Here is a 23,238-nt window from a genome sequence, read left to right as displayed (position 1 = left end):
AAAAAAAAAAAAAGACAATGCAAACTAATCTACAGTAGTAGAAAGCAAATCTATGATAACCTGGGATTGGGACATGGGAGTGAGTAAAGAAAATATTGCAGAGGCATGAGGAAGCATTTAAGCACGACAGAAATGTGTATTATCTTGATTGTGGTGATGGTTTTACAGATATCTACATTTTTTAAAAAATCATCACATTCTATACTTCAAATCCTTTCATATATTATTTCAATTATAATTCCAGAAAACTGTGAACATTTAAAAAATTAGGTTCAATAATAATAGTCATGACCATAGAAAACTTTGGACATATGGGCAAAAGCCATATGGAGACGGGTTGCATAACAAATTTGGCCCAATGGTATTCAGTGTCAAGTATCAGACAGTTATTATGTGTTACACTTATGACAGAATATTTTTGTGTGAAGTCATCTTTTATTTCAGAAATCGAACTTCTCTATTTTTCAGAACTTGGACTTTTTTTTATATCTTACTCTCTTAGGCCTATAAAACATATTTATCCTTTAAAAGCCAACTCAAATATTTTTTCCTTTGTGAAGCTCTGCCTTATCTATTCTTCACAGTACCCATTTTCTATGGTTGTCATTACAAATTACTACAAAATTGGTACCTTAATACAATAGAAATTTATTCTCTCATTGCCTGGAAACTAGAAGTCTGAGGGCAAAGTGTTGGGAGGGTCATGCCCACTCTAAAGGCTCTACAGAAGACTTTCCCCTTGCCTCTTACAGCTTCTAATGGTCTCAGCCATGCCTTAGCTTGAGGAAGCATAACTATAGCCTCTGCCTCCACCTTCACAAGATATCTTCTTCCTGTGTCTCTGTGTTCAAATTTTCCTCTTTTTACAAAAGCACCAGTATGATCTAATATTAATTTAACTAATTAAATATTTAAGGACTCTATTTCCAAAAAAGGTCACATTCTCAGGTTCTGGATGGACATGAATTTTGTTGTTGTTGTTGGGGCTGTCGGGGAGCAGATACTATTCAGCCTCATACAGCCCACCCTCTTGCCACCAAAATTTATGTCTATCCCAGTGAAAACTATATTTACCACATTTCAACATCCAAAAAGTTTTAATTCATTTGAGCATAACCCCTAAATTTAAAATCTCATATAAAGTCAACTATAAACGTTTCAAATTTCATTATCTAAATCATCATATAATTATGAATAAGACTCTGGGTATTATCCATTATGGGGCAAAATTTCCCTCTGTCTGTGGGCCTGTGAAAGTAGAAAACAAATTATCTGATTCTAATGTACATATGACAGATATAGGATAAAGATTTTCATTCTGAAAGGGAGAAAATGGGAAGGGTAAAGGGTAAAGGGTCACTGGTCTAAAGCAAATTTGGAATCTAGTAGGGTAAATTCCACTAGGATGCAAGGCCCGAGAATATTTCCCTGTGGCTCAGTCAACCCCTGGGCTCAAGGAGGCCCCATTAGCTCCTCTTCTGGGCCTGCAGAAGCCCCATGAGTCCCTGCCATGTAACTGTCTGGCTGGCATTTTCTGTCTGCCTCTTTTCTCTCTCCTAATTTTTCCTTTTTGTTGATGGATATGCAAACGTAAGTACTTGAGTAGTACTATCAGTCCATTTCCTGCTTGTATCCCAGAAATTAAACGGCTGTCTTTCATTTCATCCTACGTATCTACCCTTCAGTCCATGTTGGCAGTGTTTCTGCTAATATAATATTCTTAAAGACTTTGTTAGTCTCCCACATATATGAAGGAGACCTATGACATTGCACAAGAAGGTTCTCTACAGATTCTTCTTGGATAACCCATTTCTATTCCTGTTTTCTGCTGAGATGGGAGATTGGATTCACATGTTACACACCATCTCTTCAGCAAAAGTTTGTTCTCAGCCATACCCTTGGATGTATTCCTATAACATAATATCTGGATATGTTGAGAATTTTCCAAATTATCCAGTGCTGGTTCACTTTTACTTAAAAGTTCCAGTGTCTATTTATGTCTTTTATCTTTTTTTGTTGTTGTTATTAGCTCAAGGAGAAACCAAGCCACATAATTTACAACTTGCCTAGAAATCTCCTCAGCTAAATATTCAAGTTCAGAGCTTACAAATTCTACTTTCCAACTCAATACTACAACTCAATTCAGCCAAGTTTTCTACCACTTTATAGCAAGGGTTATCTTTCAGCCAGTGTCCAGTAACATGTTCCTTTTATTTTTCTGAGACTATACCAGAAGCACCTTTAACATTGATATTTACACCAACATTCTGTTGATGATGTAAGCAATTATCTAAAACAAAAGAAGAGATATCTAATATACTCCTTACTTCCTTCTGATCCCTCACTAGAATCGCCTTTAACATCCATATTCCTATCAACAGTCTCCTAAAGGTAATGTGAGCTTTTCTGACAATGCACCTCAAAATTGTTTTAGCTCTCAAATCTTTACCCAATTTCGAATCCACTTCCACTTCTTTAAGTATTTGCTGCAGAAATATCTCTCTTTTGGTATTAAAATCTCTACTAGATTCCAAGGTCCACCATAAAAATTACAATAAACCAGGTGACTTAAAACAATAGAAATTAATTCTCTCATAGTTACACAGGCTAGACATCTGGAATCAAGTTGTCAGCAAGGCTATGCTCCCATTAAAGTCTCTAGGGAAGAACCCTTTCTTGCCTCTTCTAGTTTCTGGTGACCCCAAGCATTCCCTGGCTTAGAACAGAATAACTTATTTCTCCGGTCTCTATCTTCACAAGAACATTTCTCCATGCGTTTTTCTGTATCTCTGCATCCAATTTTTTCTTTCATAAATAAAGACACACAGAAAAACGTTTTAAAGTGCTAATTAGGCAATTACAAAAGTTCATACACACAATGAATTAGACTATGTAAAATATTCATGAAAGCTATAACTGAAAAGAAACCCACCAAATCAGCCACCACAGATAGTTATAATCTTTGGTTAATGAAATTTGATGTTTTTAAATTGCTTATTGAAAAATTTATTTCCAAAACTTTCACAGTAAATATAATTTTATAAATACAGAAAACATTTTTGACATTAAATAGAAGAGTTAACATACAACATAAAAGGTCATCTAACATGCCAATCCAGTAAGCTGGATTTAGAGCTTACCCTAATCCAGTATTACCTCACCTTAACTAATTACATTCACAAACACTGTGTTTCCGAAAAAATGTCATATTCTGAGGTTCCAGATAGACAGGAATTTGGAGGGGGTTGCTATTCAACTCATTTCAAACACCAAGCAACATCAGCTTCCCTCATTTGAATGTTTCATTAATACCCTGTATCAAATTCTACTATAGAATGCATCACATAATCTGCTAATTGTTTGTGTAGGTTTCTGCCTACTCTACTAAACAAAAAGGACTACAAATAACAGATTTCATTTTTAATTTCTTACCTGTCACTGTACCCCCATTGTTTAAATACAGTATCTAAGACATAATCCAGTATATGATTATTTAATGATTTATAAAATAAATGAATATTACATAAACCCTGGAGCTAAAGTTTAATTGAACAAAATGGTTCACAGTCACCAATAAGATAATATTGAGCACATTTTAGCATCAAAGCCCGTTAGCTTTCTACAAAAATAGTTTTAAAAATTGCCATAAAGCAAACACTAATATTGCATCTAAAGGTAATAAAATCACAGTTAAAAACAGACATCTAATTAATTCTTTGTCTTGTTATAATTGAAATGATTTTACTTATATCTATTGCTTTTCTGTGGGAATAGAAGACCTCTTAGGCAAAACATTAAAGGCCAAAAAGAAAAATAAAAGAGCTGCAATATTACCGATTTCTTAAACTACTTATGTTTTAAACAGTATAGATCTCTAATTTTATAAATTGCAGAGGTTTGATTTCTTATTATCTTATTTCTCTCTAAGTACTGTAGTAGGAAGAAGATTTTATGACATAGAACTTGTTCACTTATGTACTTGCCAAACAGTAGGATTATTCACATAAAAAACTAAAATAGAAACAAAAGCAAAAAAACCTTTATAAAGAATATAGATATTATCTTAAGACAACCATTATTTTAGTGAGAAATGAGGATTTGAGTGTCAGTTCTTTTATTTACTAGTTTCTAGCAATGATTCCCCTATAAGATAATTTGTAATGTGAGTTTTTTAAGCTTTTTTTTGAAAGGCTAGTGAAAATAGTATATTTATCAATGATAAATACAAACAAGTCAATGTATCCTCCCGAGTAGGAGTGTAGGGTCCTGCAATCAGATTGCATGCATTTTAGGCTTGTATCCCATACTTATTAGATCTAAAATCTTAGAAGATACATTCTCTAAATTCTAAACTTATGACAAAATGAAATCAGCACTTATAATACGTGTCCCACAAAAAATGCTATTTTTTATTTCCTTTTCTCTTCTTTTTTATTTCCCTCTCCTCGTGAGCAAATAGACTTACTCAAACATTTTATTTATTTGTGATTAATAAGATTCTTAGCTGTTATGATCATTCTTGAGGGCAGAATTCATTTGAAATCAGAAAAGTGGTGGTTTCATGCTGAGCAAGCACTAAGATTATCAGCTATATATGGCTTTGTAATTAAATCATGGTTAATTCACCAGGTGGAATATTATGCATCCATTAAAATGTTTTTTTAAATATTGTAATCATACAGAAAAATGTTTTAAAGTGCTAATTAAATAATATAAAATTTCATACACAATGAATTAGACTACATAAAATATTCATAAAAGCTATGACTGAAAAGAAACTCACCAAATCAGCAAACATGAATAGTGATAATCTTTAGTTAATGAAATTTTGCTTTTAAATTGCTCATTGAAAAATTTATATCCAAAACTTTCACAATAAATATGATTTTATAAATACAAAAAACATTTTAGACATTAAATAAAAGAGTTACCAAAAACATAAAAGGTCATCCAGCATGTCAAATTAGGTAAATTTTAGTAAAGTTCAGGAAAACAATGTCAAATATCAGTAAAAATGAAAAATATTATTGATAGTTATTAGCATTATTTGTACATGTATTATACACAGCAATGTTCTAAGATATCTACGTGTATTATAGGTGATTGCAAACGTAATTATGGTTTTGCATTGTTGGAATTTGCTATTTGATATTGAAATACATTCTTAAATATGGTTATGTTATACATCATTTTAATGGGCATTTCTCATTTTACGTTTTGTTTTTTGTTTGTTTTTTTTTCGGCTAATGACGTTATTTGCTATTTATTTTATGTTTATTTTGGACTATGGAAATGATGTTAGACAAAAAGCAAATTCAGCTGATTTTCTTATTCAAGTTCAAAATGGATCGTAAAGCATCAGAGACAACTTGTAGCATCCACAACACATTTGGCCCAGAAACTGCTAATGAATGTACAGTGTGCAGTGGTGGATCAAGAAGTTTTGCAAAGGAGAAGACAGCCTTGAAGATGAGGAGCATAGTGGCCGGCCATCGGAAGCTGACAAGGACCAACTGAGAGCAATCATCAAAGTGGATCCTCTGATAACTACATGAAAAGTTACCAAAGAACTCAACGTTGACCATTCTATGATTGTTTTGCATTTGAAGCCAACTGGAAAGATGAAAAAGCTCAATAAGTGGGTGCCTCATGAGCTGAGTGAAAATTTAAAAAATCATTTTGAAGTGTCATCTTCTCTTATTCTACACAGCAACAACAAACTATTTCTTGATTGGATTGTGATGTGCAATAAAAATTGGATTTTATACAACAGCTAGCAATAACCAACTCAGTGGTTGGACCAAGAAGAAGCTCCAAAGCACTTCCAAAAGCCAAACTTGCACCAAAAAATGGTCATATTCACTGTTTGTTGGTTTGCTGCTGGTCTGATCCACTATAGCTTTCTGAATCCCAGTGAAAAACATTGTATGAGCAAAATGATGAGATGCATTGAAAAGTGCAAGGCCTGCAGTCAGCATTGGTCGACAGAAATGGCCCAAGTCTCCACAACAATGCCTGACCACATGTCGCACAACCAACGCTTCAAAAGCTGAACCAATTGGGCTACAAAGTTTTGTCTCATCCGCCATATTCTCATCCACCTGACCTCTTGCCAACCAACTATCACTTCTTCAAACATCTCGACAACTTTTTGCAGAGAAAACGTTCCCACAATCAACAGGATGCAGAAAATGCTTCCCAAGAGTTTTTTGAATGCCAAAGCACAGATTTTTTATGCTACAGGAATAAACAAACTTATTTCTTGTTGGCAAAAATGTGTTGATTGTAATGGTTCCTATTTTGATTAATAAAGATGTGTTTGAACCTAGTTATAATGATTCAAAATTCACAGTCTGAAACAGCAATTATTTTTACACCAACCTAATAATTATGTCGATAATGGCAACAAACCTATGACATGTTACTATTGTTGCCTTCATTTAACATTTCAGGAGGATGAAGCAATTTATGAGTAAGAAAATTACCTACTTAGCAAGTACTGGCATCAAGATTCAAACCCAAGCAGTCCAATAAGTGAAACACATATAGAATAAAATCAGCAGTGTTTGTGCTTCATATAGTTCAGTATCCCTAATAATCTGCTTTCACATTAATATAAAAACATAAATTAACTCATGGTATTTTAACTTTCAACCTTCAGAACATTCGTCTGTTAAAGAAATGAAGGCTTAATCATACACATATACACATGTAGACACACACACACATACATACACAAGTATAACCATGATGATTAATTTTTATGATTTTCTAAATGTCCTTTGTGAATAATTTAACATAAATGGCTTATTTGCTCTACAGAAAAGACATGCATTTGTTAATTCAGACCGACTTCATTTATGTAACTGCGATTTTAAGGGTCAACATTTGCCATATAGCTTGTAATAATGAAGGCATTCTGTACCTAAATATGGTAACTTGAAAAATGGAAGGACAAAATAAAAAGGTTCAAATATATTCAGCATCTATTCTAGACAACTCGAGTCTAGACATACAAGAATTATTATGTGAAGCCTACAGCTTCTTTCTTAATTTACCTAATGTGTTTTGCAAGCAAGGACGTTACATCACTATATTCTCAGACATTTCTCCTCCTCCATTCTAGACATGAATTCTTGCCAAAAAGTGGTGAAACAATCCAAAGTTTCCATTATTTTAAAGAATGCTTCAGTTTTAATTAAAGCTATTAATGCTGTATGAGTTTTCCTTTAATAAGTAATTCATAACCACTTAACCTTGAATCTTACTCAGCACACAAACATACACACAATCGCCTCAACAATACTTTAAGAAATGAGGGAATTTTGTATATAGAATGCCAGTAAAATGGGTGATTCTCACTTATTAAATATATTATTTTTCCTTTGTGCAAAAACAATATGATACTGAAATTAGAGGTCTGTTTATATGTTTTATGTCTGGAAACATGTACAGTGAAATAGAGAGTGTGTTGAGTTGAGATGAAGAGAGTAGATTTTGTTTTTCTCAAAAGAGAAGTATGTAAGATAAGGCATAGCTTGATTTAGCCATACCACAATGTATACAAATTTTGAAACAAGATAGTGTACACCATAAATATATATATTTTTAAAATTTTTCAATTAAAAGAAAACCAAAAACCTCTCCTCATATTAGGTCTTCCTTAGAGGTATTATTTTGTATCATTTTTCAAGACCTAGTGGTATCACTTCATTCATTGAAATAGTTATTGCTTATTTGGTCTCAAGGGAACTGAAAGATTTTATAAAGCTTCCAAGTGGCACAGGATCAGCAAACAATTTTTTACCAACTGATAGATTCTAGTGGACTACTCACTCCCAAGACAGACCTTCACAGAACAGCACCTGATATTTTCACTTCCAGTCAATACTGAAACTAATAACAACTCCCTAAGCAAAGTAGACATGCCCTATTCAAATAGAAACACTATTTATACAATCTTTGCAGCAAACTTCCTCAAATTTACAACTCTAAGACATGAAAACCTTGTAAAAAAAACTTTCTGAAACTTCTAACCTACTATTTTTTTATGATATTAACCAGTACTAATGATTCCTATGGACCATGAATGCTTCTAAATTGTATCATTTTAAACCTTAGCCTCACTTTTATTGATATTATTAAATATTATGAATATAGCACAACACAAAGGAAAGGTGTATATCTGCAAACAAGTGAAGAAACTCTGAAGCCAGATTTTTTAGTTTTGTGATGTTGACAAGTAATCACACTGGGTCCTATTTTGTTATTTCTATAGTAACATGGTACTTCCGTGTTCCTTTCCAGCACTAATATTCTTCAACAAATCTAACTGCTGTGTGTGTGTGTGTGTGTGTGTGTGTGTGTGTGTGTGTGTACATGACAGCTGGCTTGTAATTTTACAGCTTCAATTTTCCATTATTCACTAATAACTGACCTAGGTGATGAAATGAAACATTTAAATATCACGTTATGTCACATAAAGGCAATATTGGCTATCTTCCTTGCAGTCATAAGAGTTTTTTGTTTGTTTGTTTTTGTTTCGTCAGGTATGGTAACAATACTGAGGCAATTCTGTCCCATACTCTCTCACCGTATGTCTGCTCTAAATAAAACACTCATGGGAATTTCAGAAAAACATACAGTATGTATACACTTAGGTGATTACAGATGGATCAAGGAGTCAGAAAAGAGCCTCGTAAACATTTATGTAATGCCAAGTAGAAGGCAGAAGACAGGTATCGTGCAGACAATGATGACATTACAATACAGACATGAGTTGAAATTCTGATGTCCTGTCTTATCTGTAGAGATTTATATAATTTTTTACTGTCACTTATTCTTTATTTCTTCTGTTATACAAAGGAGATGATAATAACTCATTTGTAAGTTTTTATGTAAAGGCTAATGGAGTAATGCATAAAAAGTGTTGGCATATATTAGTGATGTTGGCTTGCAGTTTTCCTGATTTTGCCCATTAAAACCTCCTTTGTCTTTCTCATCTTAGTAAATAGCAGCTACATCCTTCCGCTCACTTAGTTCAATCCTGCAACTACTATGGTCTCCTCTCTTTATCACATATATCACCTCTAATTCACATAGAAAGCATGTTTGTACTACTTGTTCTGTGTTTTTCCCTGTATGTTACAAGTACCCTAGACCAAGGCACTGTAATCTCTCAACTAACAATACTCTCTGCTAGACAGTTAATTCTCAAAACAAACAGGAAAGTGATATTTTTTAAATGCAAGTCTAATCAACTCATTTCCCTTGGCAAAATCACTCTAGTACCTTCTCAATTTGTTTTAATTAACAATCAATAGCATTTCTATATACAAATAATGATCAAGCTAAAAACAAAATCAAGAACTAAATTCCATTTACAGTAGCTAAAAATAAAAATACCTAGGAATACATTTAACCAAGGAGAGGGAACACTTTACAAGGAGAACTACAAAACACTAATGAAAGAAATCACAGATGACACAACAAATGAAAAAACATCCCATGCTTACGAACTGGAAAAATCAGTAGAGTTAAAATGTCCGTAATGCCCAAAGCATCTACAGATTCAATCCAATTCTTATCATATTTTATCAGCATCATTTAATGTAGAATTAGGAAAAAAAACTTAACATTTATGTAGAATCAAAAAAGAGCCAGAATAGCCAAAGCGATCCTAAGCAAAAGGAGTAATGTGAAAGGCATCACATTACCTTAATTCAAATTATACTGCAAGGCTATAGTAATCAAAACAACATGATACTGATACAGAAATAGAAACATAGATCAATGGTAGACAATAAAGAGCAGAGAAATAAATTCACATATCTACAACGAATTGGTCTTTGACAAAGTCAACAGGACACCATTTAATAAATGGAGCTGGGAAAATTGGATAGCCATATGCAGAAGAATAAAACTGGACCCATATCCCTCATTATCTACCAAAATTAACTCGATTAATTTAAGAAGACTTAAATGTAAGACCTCACACTATTAAAAAAAAAAAAAGTCGTAGAAGGAAACCTAGTGAAAAACTCTTTTGTACACTGGCTTGGGCAAAATACTTATGACTGGATCTCAAAAGCAAATGCAACAAAATGAAAAATAAACAAATGGGACTTAATTTAACTGAAAATCTTTCACACAGCAAAATATATAATCAACAGAGTAAACAGACAACCTACAGAATGGAAGAAAATATTTGAAAACTATGCAGCTGACAAATGCCTCTTATTCGGAATCTTCAAAGAACTCAAACAACTCAAGAAGAAAAAAAATTTAAAAATGAGCGAAGTACATGAACACACATTTTTCAAAAGAAGGCATAAAAGCAGTCAACAAACATATGAAAAAATGCTCAACACCACTAGCATTTCTCTAATCTTAATCAAAGAGATGTAAATTGCAACCACAATGATGTGTCATCTTACACCAGTCTGAATGCCTATTTTCAGAAAGTAAAAAATCAACAGATGTTGGTTAGATTGTGGAGAAAGGGGTGCTTACACACTGCTGGTGGAAATGGAAATCAGTTATAAACTCCATGGGAAACTGTATGGATATTTCTCAAAGAAATAAAAATAAAACTAGCATTCAATCCAGCAATGCCACTAATGGGTATCCACCCAGGGGAAAGACATCATTGTGTTAAAAATAAATCTGCACTTGTATGTTTATTGTAGCACTATTCACAATAGCAAAGTCATGGAATCAACCTGTGTCCATTAACAGAAGATTGGATAAAGAAAATATGGTGTGTGTGTATATTACTTATATACCACATTTTCTTTATCCAGTCATCTTTTACAAATATATACAGGAATACTAGTAAACCATAAAAAAAAGAAAATCATGTATTTTGCAGCAATATGAATGGAACTGGAGGCCATTATCCAAGTAACGCAACTCAATGTCAAATACCTCACGTTCTCATTCATAAGTGGGAGCTAAACAATGGGTACATGATGACATACAAAGTGGAATAACAGACACTGGAGACTCCACAGCTCAGAGGGCGGGAGGGAGTTTAGGGCTAAAAAATTACCTGTTGGGTACAAAGTATAATATTCTGGTGATCAGTGTAAGAAAAGCCCAGACTTTATTACTATGCAATATACCCATGGAACAAAACTGCACTTGTACCCCCTAAATCTATAAAAATAAAAAACCTCAAAGTTCTTAAAACAGCTTGCAATGCCCTGAACGATTAGGCATGTATCCTCAGTATATCTATCTTTCTTCCAGCCTCAGTATCTGCCACTTTATCTCCCGTCTTGTTCCAGTCAAAATGAACACAATCCTGAATATACTAAGCAAGTTCCTGTCTCAGAGCCTTTGCACTTGCTCTTCATCTGCCTTAAAGGCTTTTGCCAGATATCTGTATGTCTGTTTTCAAGTACCAGTTCAATTAGAAAAGTTTTTTCTAACCATATAATTTACACGAGGTACACATTCTTTGCCTAACCTTAATTATCTCCTTAGCCCCACCTGACACACTGAACATGTAGTTGCTGGTTTATTGTTTGTCTTTGCTACTTGTAATACAAATTTGATGAGGCATGGGATGCTAATTTGTTTCCTTATGTATCTAAGAGTCTAATGAATTTCTAACAGATGATGATAGGAGCTCGATGGATAGCTCTTTAAATAATAAAAAAGTGAATAAATTATATGGCAGGACGTATGTTTGCAACATTTCATGTGTAAAAGACTCAGAAACAAAAGAACTCAGAAGAGAACAGAATTACTCCCTCAAAATATGTTCAAGAGAGTCCAGATTTGAGAAAAACTAGCTAATCGGATTTTTTAAAACACCACATGCAAAACACACAACAGGTATTTAAATGTGTATATATACACATATATACAAAATTGCTAATTTACTGAGTTTAGGGTTAATCCGTCTATTTTGTAATGACTGCAACTCTCTCACATGGTTATCATATATACAAAGCTTGTTTCATTTCTTCAGATGTCAACTGAGTTAATAGATAAAATAATTATGGAATGAGTAGTGTATTGAAAATGCCCAAGATTCCATTAATTTTGAAGACTAATGTAATTCTGCGGATTTTTATTTATGACAGAGTACAAAGTATTTTTTGCTTGTTGTTTGTTTGTTTGCTTTTACCTTTAGGCCATGATTTGCATGTTTATTACCACAAGCAATAGGACAAGAAGTCAATATGGCTTTCTCAAATGATTTAAACATTCCCCAAACCCCTTTATCATTGCCCATCCTTAATGGAAATAAGTGACTAGTTGAGTACCAGAGAGAAAAAAATAGAGCACACTGATGTGCTCTTCAGAGAAGATTGGATGGTCCAAGAAAACTTGGAAGAATAAGACTTTAAATACAACCACCTCTCACCTTTGAGTAGCTAACTCATTTTAGGCTTCTAGCTAATCATGACTTCTCAAGAAAGTGTTATTTTCCCCTTATAAATTAGACTTGTTTTATATATATACACACACACACACAAATAAAATAGCACTTCTTTCTCAACACCAAGCAGAGTTCTAGCACAGAGGAAATATTCACTACCTATTAGTTCAATGGGTATATGAAATAAAGAGTGAATAGGGTTGCATATATGGAGGGATGAATGGTTGAATGGGCAGCTGGATGGATGACAACTTAAATTGAGGAATTAACATAAATATTCTTGAGTTCACAATAAAGCAAAAAGAATGTGGAAGCATGTCAGGTATATTATCTCATATGAATAAAAGATATTATCTTTAGGTAGGTGCTTACATAGTAAATATAATGTTTTGCCATCAGGGGAGATTATAGTAAGTGCCACTTTTGCAGAGTAGAAAAGTTGTAGACTTGGGAGCTAAGCCAACTTGGTTTCATTTCACAGGTCTACAGCTTTATACTTGGATATCTTTAAGTGAATGTCCCCAGATTTTAAAAGCCTCAGTGTGCTCATCTGCACATATAGGTCTCCATGTTACATTGTTTTTATGAGATCTGAATATAATGTAAGAAAGAGGCTAAAATATAGTAGTTGCTCAATAAATGGTAACTAATATTATTTGGTAAGGGCAACTTTTGTCAGTAAAGTGTTATCTTTGGTAAATGACCTAGCCTTGAATTCTAAGGTATCCTTTAGAAATATTTTTTAAGAAATCAGTGGAGTGTCTAGTTTTAAGAAAAGCAAAGTCACATAATTTTACATTTACTGAACTCATTAAAAATGTACCACTTTAGGGAATATGACATTTCACACACCACCTAGTTCTAGGTTAATATATTATCAAACTGGTTAAAATAGAGGCTTTATAATCATGCTTGTGTTTTATTTCCTGTACTGACACACACATCAGTTTGATACTGGACAAGTTAGTTAACATTCTACGACTCAATCACCTCCCTCATCTCCAAAACAAAGATAGAGACACCTACATCTTAGAGTTGTTGTAATGCTCGAAATGTGCATTTTACATACAGCTTTTAACCTATATAAATGAGTTTCCACTAATTAATCTTCACAGCAAGCTGTGAGGTAAATAATATTAATATTATCATTTGCAGAAGAAAATAGGAGGCACTTAGCAATAAATAACTTGCTAAAAGTCACACATCTAAGGAAGTGGAAAGGCTGGATTTCCATCTGTGGAACCTGATTCTGGAAGACTCTTACCTATTTTCTTGTTTTGTCTGCCTCTGCCGTCTTGGTGGAAATATACAATGGCACAAAGCCATTTGAGAAAAGGAGAATGAGCAACGTTTTTTAAAATCCTAAAAACTTTCAAAAGCCCTTCCTGCATGTACAACCTTAGCAGGAGTTCTGTGTCTTATAAATTACAGCTAGGCTTCTTTAGCAAGAGTTGGAAACTCAGGATAATGCCGACTGGTTTTGCCATGGTAAGATACTTTCAATTTCATCTTGGAATTCAAAGGAATAAAATGATATACTGTAATAAGATGTGAGTTTCACTTATCTGTTGATTCTATCTAGCCTATAATGTGACATATTTATACTGATATGTATAATATCTAAATAAAAGTGGAAATGGAAGGTCTTAAAGAAAACAGAAAAAAAAAAAACTGCTTTGATGACATTTACGTGTATGGCCACATTCTGCCATTTATCAGCTCTGTGACTTGGGACGGTTCACTTAATCTCTGTATTAGTCCATTCTCGCACTGCCATAGAAAACTATCTAAACTACTTTGCTCCCCAGAAAATGGGTTTTTCTTTTCTACCACATGGCTGGGCTGCAAATTTTCCAAACTTTTATGCTCTGCTTCCCTATTAGATATAAGCTCCGCTTTCAGATCATCTCTTTGCTCATGCATAACAAAAGTGACCTTAGCTCCAGTTCTCAATAAGTTTGTCATCTCCATCTGAAACATCCTAAGCCTGGAATCCATTGTCCATATCACTATCAGCATTTTCATCACAACAGTTTAACAACTCTCTAGGAAATTCCAAACTTTCCCTCATCTTTCTGTCTTTTTCTGAGCCCTCTACACTATTCCAACCTCTGCCCATTAACCAGTTCTGAAGTCACTTCCATATTTTCAGGTATCTTTTTAGTAATGCCCCACTCCCAGTACCAATTTTCTGTATTAGCCCATTCTCACATTGCTATAAATAACTACCTGCGACTCAGTAATTTATAAAGAAAAGAGGTTTAATTAACTCACAGTTCCACAGGCTTTACAGGACACATGGCTGGCAGGCTTCAGAAAACTCACAGCCATGCCAGAAGGCGAGGGGGAGGCAGGCACATCTTACATGGCTGGAAAAAGAGAAAGAGACAGAAAAAGGGAGGGGTTACACACTTTTAAACAACCAGATCTCATGAGATTTCACTCACTATCAGACAAACAGCAAGGAGGAAGTCCATCCCCATGGCTTGATAACCTCCCACCAAGCCCCTCCTTCAATGTTGGAGATCACAATTTGACATGACATTTGGGTGGGGACACAAATCCAAACCATTTCAATCTCATTAATCCTTAGTTTTCTCTGAATATACAATTCACAAAGTTGTGGCTGTGAAATTGATTCAGGAGTTTTTCTTGACCGCTTTGTTGCACTTGTGACGTGAGTTCCCCATTTACTTGGCCCACCATGCTCAACCTCTTGTAGCACAGGGAGCAATTCAGCGAGTGAGTGTGGGTTTCGGCCAGCCCTTCTGGGCATCTGCAGGAACAGGCTCCAATGCAGGCCCCACAGCCCGACCAGATGTGGTTGAACGAGTGCTGCTTTGGGCTCTGGCAGGAGCAGGCTCTGTGTGGGGCCCCATCCCAAGTGGAAGTACCTGTGACCCCAAAGGGCATGTTACAATGTTCTCTTAGCTCTGCCTTTCATGGACAGCAGTGTGTTATCAGCTCAACGGCCCCTTGCCTCATAACATAGGGTGGCTGCCCTCCACCAGTGAGAGCAAAGGACCACTTTGAAAGCCTTTTTTTGGTACCAACACTCAGTGGGTCCTGAGCTCTTGTCCAGCCTCCAAGAAGAAAGAGGTTGCAAAGACACTTGAAGAACGTTGGAGGTGGAGAATTTTATTTAGTGATGGAGATGGCTCTCAGTGGAAAGGAGAGCTGGAGAAGGGACGGAACAGGCAGAAAATCTTCCCTGAAGTCTGGGCATCTCCAGCTGGCTCTTCTCCAATGTTAAGCCATCCAGCCATCCCTCTGAAGTTAGGTTGCCTCACTACTTGACTTTTCTTCTTCTACCACTTCTCTTCCTCTACCAACCGAGTCTGGGGTCTTTATAGGCAGAGGATGGGGAGTGGGGCAGGCTGTAGGTAGTTTTGGAAAAGGCAACATTTGATTGGTAAAAATACATTATTCAGAAAGAACCAACTGGAAGTAAGTGGGCAAGCAGGGATAGAAATTCTCACTTTGGACCATGGGTTTCAGGCTTTTTGGCTCAAAGGTGGGGTTTTGCCAGGGACACGCCCCTTTCTGCCTAGAATTTCTCTACCTCCTGCTTCTATGGAAACAAAATAATGTAAACTAAAACAGTTTCTACAATGTAAAAAAAAAAAAAAAAAAAAGATTGTTTTTAGAATGATTAGTGATAAGTCATTCCAATTTCAGTTTTCAATAACTGGCATATTATATCCACTAACACCACTTCACCTTTCCATTTTTGGGGAATGAATTTTTACCTGTGGAATAATTTTCTAAAGATACATTTAAGCTGTGAAGCTTAAAAGAAAGAATAATTATTTTCCCCCTGAGAGATATCAATCTAATAGTTGATGCACTGCCATGCCCCTTTAAAAATAATATATGGAACCTAATTTAGCTTTTAAAAAATGATTCATGTTTCTAAGAAACATGAGTGACTGAGCTGAATATTATATAGTGATACTGTCCAAGGTGATGAAAGTATACAAGCTGTTTTCTGTCACTAAATACAATTTCTGTATCATTGCTTTTTGGTACCTTTGATAAAGTTGTTGTTCATTTCGTCTCCTGTGCCTAAGAGATCTTTAGTACTAAATGTACCTTTCTGTCAATTTTTCTAACTTATTTTATATAATCTGCTGTAGAAGAGAATATTTCAAAACAAGTTTATTAATATTATTACAATAGAGTCAATCAATTCAATGTAAGAGCCAATGATCCCTTCTAGAATAAGGCACAGGTTTTGAGGGTTGGATGGCTGGAGAATCTTCATAAACATTGGGACTTCGTTGGCTAGCTGAGGTTGTAGAAAATCTTGTTTTCAGATAACTAAGGTGTATTATGCATTTTCAAAATATCAGCAGTGTCAAATGTCTTGGCAGGCCAAAAAAACAGTCTATGATTACTCTTATGAAATATTGTAAAACAGTTCAGCAAATAGACAAAATTCCTAAATTTCATTAAAGACTACCCAATTTCTCTGAATCAAATAAAGTCCTGACATTTGTAGAGAAATCCTAGCTTCAGCTGAAGGTTGTTGCTTAAAGAGGAGACTAATTCAGCTTTCATATCTAGAAATAGACAAGGAAAAAGAATGAATAACTGATTTATTTTAAATATGTATGTTGCTTGCCTTAAAAACAAATATTTTTAGATACTGCACACATCATTTTCAGCACATTTAGATATTTGGACTTAATATATGCTGACAAATTCCTGAATTCCAAAACAAAGAAAGCTGAGAAACATTTCATTTAAAAATATATTTGACAAGTTTAGATTACTGGGAAGAAAACCCCACTTTCGGGCTCCTGGAATTGTCAGCCACACATGCCTAATTACCCCCTCTACATAAAGGAGGAATGTTTTGTTTAGCCATATTTACAATGTGTTCTTACTTCCAAATTACATGTTTAATCACAGAAATAATACGGCACAATGAATGTCACGCTTTTCACTTTGTTTATGTTTTTCCATCTCAAACTGAGAACATAAAAGTAGGTGAGTATGTAGAGTTATCAGTCCTAAGTTCTGCTAATTCTTCAAGTTTTTTTGTTACATTCTATGCTTATATAATAATGGAATATTAAAATGCAAATTCATTTTTATTTGTCAGGACTATTTTAAAGGTAAAGTTTCCTACGGCCAATTTTCCTTACAAAAATAACTGGACCTGCAATAATCTGGAAACGTTTGTGCATAATAATGGGACCAAACATAAAAGCTTTCTCACTAATAAAAGAAAAAAATATTCAGTACTACTCACCTACAGTGGGTTTAACTTCCTTCAGAAAAGGTAACTATACTTGCACTTAAGCCATTATTAATTCTTTTTTTTTTTTTTTTTGAGACGGAGTCTCGCTCTGTCGCCCAGGCTGGAGTGCAGTGGCGCAGTCTCGGCTCACTGCAAGCTCCACCTCCCAGGTTCACGCCATTCTCCTGCCTCAGCCTCTCCGAGTAGCTGGGACTACAGGCGCCCGCCACCACGCCCGGCTAATTTTTTGTATTTTTAGTAGAGACGGGGTTTCACTGTGGTCTCGATCTCCTGACCTCGTGATCCGCCCGCCTCGGCCTCCCAAAGTGCTGGGATTACAAGCGTGAGCCACCGCGCCCGGCCGCCATTATTAATTCTTAACTTTGAAGGATTTTGGAAATAATTTTTTTCTTGAGCTCAGAAACTTCCAGATGTTTAGTTACCTAAAATATAACAGAATTGAACCAAGTATATAAAGTAATTGATGGTATGAATCTTTAACTCTCATATATATTGCCCTACTTGCCACTTTAAAATTATATATAATTATAATACTTTATACTATCATAAATTATATATAAAATTATATGTAATTATTGTATATAATAAAGTATAAATAAAACAATTTATTACATACAATAATTATATATAATACATATAGTTTCTTGTATGTTAGTTATTTATTTGATGAAAGTGGAGGTTTCAATACAAAAATTTAAAAGATGGTGGATAAATGTAGGTTTGTCAAACGCTGTTCTTGTGCAATGGATTTTGGCAGGAGAGATCTTCAGCTGCTATTGCAGAACATGGTCTTTAGTCATAGTATGTTTTATTTTTTAAACAGTTATTTCATCCAATATAAGGCTGAAGTGATGAAAGCAAAGGAGTATATTGAGTTGCTCATCGTTATTCACTGCCTCTTCCAGAACACAAAGAGAAAGTGGGATTCATCGCATATCATAACACCCATGGAGTACTCACACACCCACTCACAGAGAAACAACTATGAGGAAAAAGGGAAACTGATGAATATATTCTAAGAACATTTTATTATTTAGTAAAAAATTTAATGTTAGTTTAGGCTTTTTTTTCTTTATTTGCTATCAGAAGTTTTAAGGGTTTGAAATAGGAGATTAGTAATTTCTCTCTAAGGTCATGTAGTTATAAAATTAAAGCTACCAAACTTTACTGTTTAAATTATGGAAAAGTCTAAAAAGAGCCTCCTTTTTCCCTCATTTATTATAAAAGTCCCCATAGTGATTTTACAATTGAGAAATTCTTGTGTTGACTTATTTTATTAACATCTTCCAGATTAATCTTTCCAAAATATAGCTGTTATCATCACAGCATTTTTTGATAGAACATTTTCAGATCTTTCACTGTATCTTAAATAAACTTGAAAAAATTATCATCTAATCCATGCCTTCAATAATGTTTTTTCTATTTATTATTCCATCCTACTGACCATTACTTCTTTTTTGTAAACAACAGCTCTCCAACTAAATCAAGCTAGTTGCCATTGTGTAAATACACAATTTTTTCTTTTGCTGTATGATCACTGGTACTTCTACTTGAAATTCCCATATTATATACTTCATAGCTCAGCTCAACTCTTCTTGTAGTTAATTCTCACTCATTACTCCTTTAGCCTGAAGTAATCACCGACTTTCCTAGTGCTTCAATTCTTTCAAGTAACATGGAACTCGAATTCTTTCAACTAGCATGCATACACACACACAGACATACACACACACACACATTTGTGTTCATAGAATATATTATCTATTAGTTAAATAACATATTTTGTTTACTCTTAACCAATCCCTCTCATAGTTTAACATTATCACGAACATAGGCATGCAATAGTGAGTGAAATAATAAATTGGTGGCAAATATTTAAACTTTAACAAAATATAAGTTAATACTTTTTCTCATATCTCAATATATGCTCTTGTGTCAAAGTAAATCATGTTTTGCTTCATTAAATTATTGTTCCTTGATGTAATAATTTGAGTATAAAACTCTATGCTGTGCACTGATTGAGAAACAGAATAGCATAATAATTAAAAGTGTTGGGTCTGGAGTCAGAGTTTAAATCATGGTCTCTGTCCAAAATATGTGAGCGGTCCACGTGCAAATTCTTTAATCTCTTTGTGCTTCAATGTGCTCATTTAGAAAATGTGGTTAATAATAGTACTTACTTTATAGTGTCATCTATGAATACTAGGTAAGAGAATATATGTAACAGTTTTAGGATTGCATCTATCATATAACATGAGACAAGAAATGTTAGCTCTTATTATTGCATACCATACATTTATATGATTTTATCTATTGCATATATTTTACATTATTTTAATGAAATAACAGCAATTTAGTACATTTATTTGCATTGATGTATTTGTCATCTGTGTTTATATACATGCTATCATTATTTACACATAGGTATAAAACATATATTTTTAAAATTTGTAAGCACTCCAGCAGTTACTGTAACAAATAGTAAGTTCATATAGAATGTAATGGGAAGGAAATGCCACTTTACAAATAGGGCATATTATGGGGGCATATACACACATCACAATATGTGATGGTTAATACTGAATGTCAACTTGATTGGATTGAAGGGTGGAAAGTATTGATCCTGGGTGTGACTATGAGGCAGTTGCCAGGCAAGATAATGTTGATTCTCCTCAGGAGCCACCCCCAACACCCCTGTTTGCTTCTAGACCTATAACTTGACTAAAGTCCTGGTGGGTCCCTAGAGGTGAGGTTCAGATGTGACCCATGAGGAGCCGTGCTACACTAGAAAATAACTGCTTTGTGTTTTCTAATTTATGTAAGCTGACATCTGGAGAACAGACATGGGAATGGATATTAAGGCTGTGGGATAATGGTGGAAGGAACATAGAGTTGGATCAGGCCAAATTTATTGATTTGGGCCCACTAAGCAGGGACTCTGCATTTAATGTTGCAGTTTGGGGTGTTAAAAAAAGTTCTAATAGTTTATTTGCTTGCTTAGCTGAAATGTGGATGAAAAGATGGCCCACTGTGCACAAGCTCAAAATGCCTGATCTACCTTGGTTTAATGTAGAGGAGGGGATCCAAAGGCTTAGAGAGATTGGGGTAGTGGAGTGGTTTAGTCACTTTAGACCTACTCATCCCAGCTGGGACAGTCCAGAAGATACACCCTTGATCAATGCCTTGCAAAACAGATTTGTAAGGGGAGCACCTGTATCTTTGAAGAGCCCTGTAATTGCTCTTCTCTGTATGTCAGATCTAACAGTGGGAACTGCAGTCACTCAACCACAAAATTTAAATACAATGGGAATAATTGGATCCCCAGATGGCAAGGGCCAAGTGGCAGCACTCAACCTTCCAAGGCAAGGAACCTCAACCTTTCAAATGCAAGGTGGGCATAGCTACCATAATGGACAGCAGAGGCAAAGTGCAATAGAATAGTCTGACTGATGTAGAGCTCTGGCATTGGCTAGTTAATCACGGTGTTCCTAGAAGTGAAATTGACAGGAAGCCTACTTCATTCCTACCTAATTTATATAAGCAGAAAACTTCTAGGTTGAATGGATAAAAGAATAAGTTGAATTACAAAAAAAGAGAATCATGGCCCCTCAACCAATTTCCAGACTTGAGCCAGTTTACAGACCCAGAACCCCTTGAATGAATGGGAGGCCAGGTGCCCTTGAGGAAGAACCCCACTACACTACCGACAATTTATGCTGTTAATCATTCTCCTATCCTTCCTCAAGGAGACCTCTGGCATTTTACCAGGTAACTGTGCACTGGGGAAAGGGAAATGATCAGACATTTCTGTGACTACTGGACACTGGTTGTGAGCTGATTTCAATTTCAGGGGACCCAAAACATCATTGTGGTCCTCCAGTTAAAGTAGGGGCTTATGGAGGTCAGGTAATTAATGGAGTTTTAGCTCAGGTCTGACTTACAGTGGTTCTAGTGGGTCCCCAGACTCATCCTGTAGTCATTTCCCCAGTGTCAGAATTCATAATTGGCACAGACATACTTAGCAGCTGGCAGAACCCCCACACTGGTTCCCTGACTGGTAGGGTGAGGGTTGGTAGTGGGAAAGGCCAAATGGAAGCCATTAGAGCTACCTCTACCTAAAAAAATCATAAATAAAAAACAATTTTGCATTCCTGGAGGGATTGTGGAGATTAGTGCTACAATTAAGGACTTGAAAGATGCAGGGCTGGTGATTCCCACCACATCCCAATTCAACTTTCCCATTTGGCCTGTGCAGAAGACACATGAATCTTGGAGAATGACCGTGGATTATTGTGAGCTTAACCAAGTGGTGACTCCAACTTCAGCTGCTGTACCAGATGTGGCTTCACTACTTGAACACATTAACACATCACCTGGTACCTGGTATGCAGCCACTGACTTGGCAAATGCCTTTTCCTCCATTCCTGTCCATAAGGCCCACCCAAAACAATTTGCCTTCAGCTGGCAAGGCCAGCAATATACCTTTACCATTCTATCTCAGGGGTATATCAACTCTCCGGCTTTGTGTCATAATCTTATTCGGAGAGATCTTGATTGCTTGTCACTTCCGCAAGATATCACACTGGTCTATTGCATTGATGACATTATGCTGATTGGATCCAGGGAGCAAGAAGTAGCAAGTACACTGGACTTACTGGAGAGACATTTATGCACCAGAGGATGGGAAATAAATCTGACTAAAATTCAGGGGTCAGTAAAATTTCTAGGGGTCCAGTGGTGTGGGGTCTGTTGAGATATTCCTTGTAAGGTTAATGGGAAACGGATAAGTTGCTGCATTTGTCCCCTTCTACAACCAAGAAAGAGGCACAATGCCTAGTGAGCCTATTTGGATTTTGGAGGCAACACATTCCTCATTTGGGTGTGTTACTCTGGCCCATTTAGTGAGTGACCCAAAGGACTGACAGTTTTGAGTGGGGTCCAGAACAGAAGTAGGTTATGCAATAGGTCCAGGCTGCTGTGCAAGCTGCTCTGCCACTTGGGCCATCTGACCCAGCAGATCCAATGGTGCTTGAGGTGTCAGTGGAGATGGGGATGCTGTTTGGAGCCTTTGGCAGGCCCCCATAGGTGAATCACAGCAGAGGTCTCTAGGATTTTGGAGCAAGGCTCTGCCATCTTCTGCAGATAACTGCTCTCCTTTTGAGAGACAGCTCTTGGCCTGTTACTGGGCTTTGCTAGAAACTGAACATTTGACCATGGGTCATCAAGTCACCATGCAACCTGAACTGCCTATTATGAACTGGGTGCTTTCTGACCCATCTAGACATAAAGTGGGTCATGCACAGCAGCATTCCATCATCAAATGTAAGTAGTATATACGTGATTGGGCTTGAGCAGGTTCTGAAAGCACAAGCAAGTTATATGAGGAAGTGGCTCAAATGCCCATGGAATGCCACTCTGCCTTCTCTCCCCCAGCCTGCACTGATGGCCTCATGGGGAGTTCCCTATGATCAATTGACAGAGGAAGAGAATACTAGGGCCTGGTTCACAGATGGTTCTACACGATATGCAGGCACCACCTGAAAGTGGACAGCTGCAGCACTACAGCCCCTTTCCAGGACAT

The 23,238-nt window shown here is 35.6% G+C and overlaps 1 long non-coding RNA gene across 1 annotated transcript in view; it reads right to left on the bottom strand.

The window, feature by feature from the left end:
- Window positions 1–23,238, bottom strand: part of LOC131384612 (uncharacterized) — a 461,813-nt gene that overhangs the window by 404,745 nt on the left and 33,830 nt on the right. Inside the window, exon 2 of the long non-coding RNA XR_009215632.1 lies at window positions 14,666–14,760. This is a non-coding gene — a long non-coding RNA (uncharacterized LOC131384612). The remainder of the gene's footprint in view (window positions 1–14,665; window positions 14,761–23,238) is intronic.

The sequence above is a fragment of the Hylobates moloch genome, unplaced genomic scaffold (genome assembly GCF_009828535.3).
Source record: "Hylobates moloch isolate HMO894 unplaced genomic scaffold, HMol_V3 SCAFFOLD_11, whole genome shotgun sequence".
Taxonomy (NCBI): Eukaryota; Metazoa; Chordata; class Mammalia; order Primates; family Hylobatidae; genus Hylobates; species Hylobates moloch.
The sequence above is the reverse complement of the archived record's forward strand: the minus strand, read 5'-3'. Positions and strand labels throughout refer to the sequence as shown.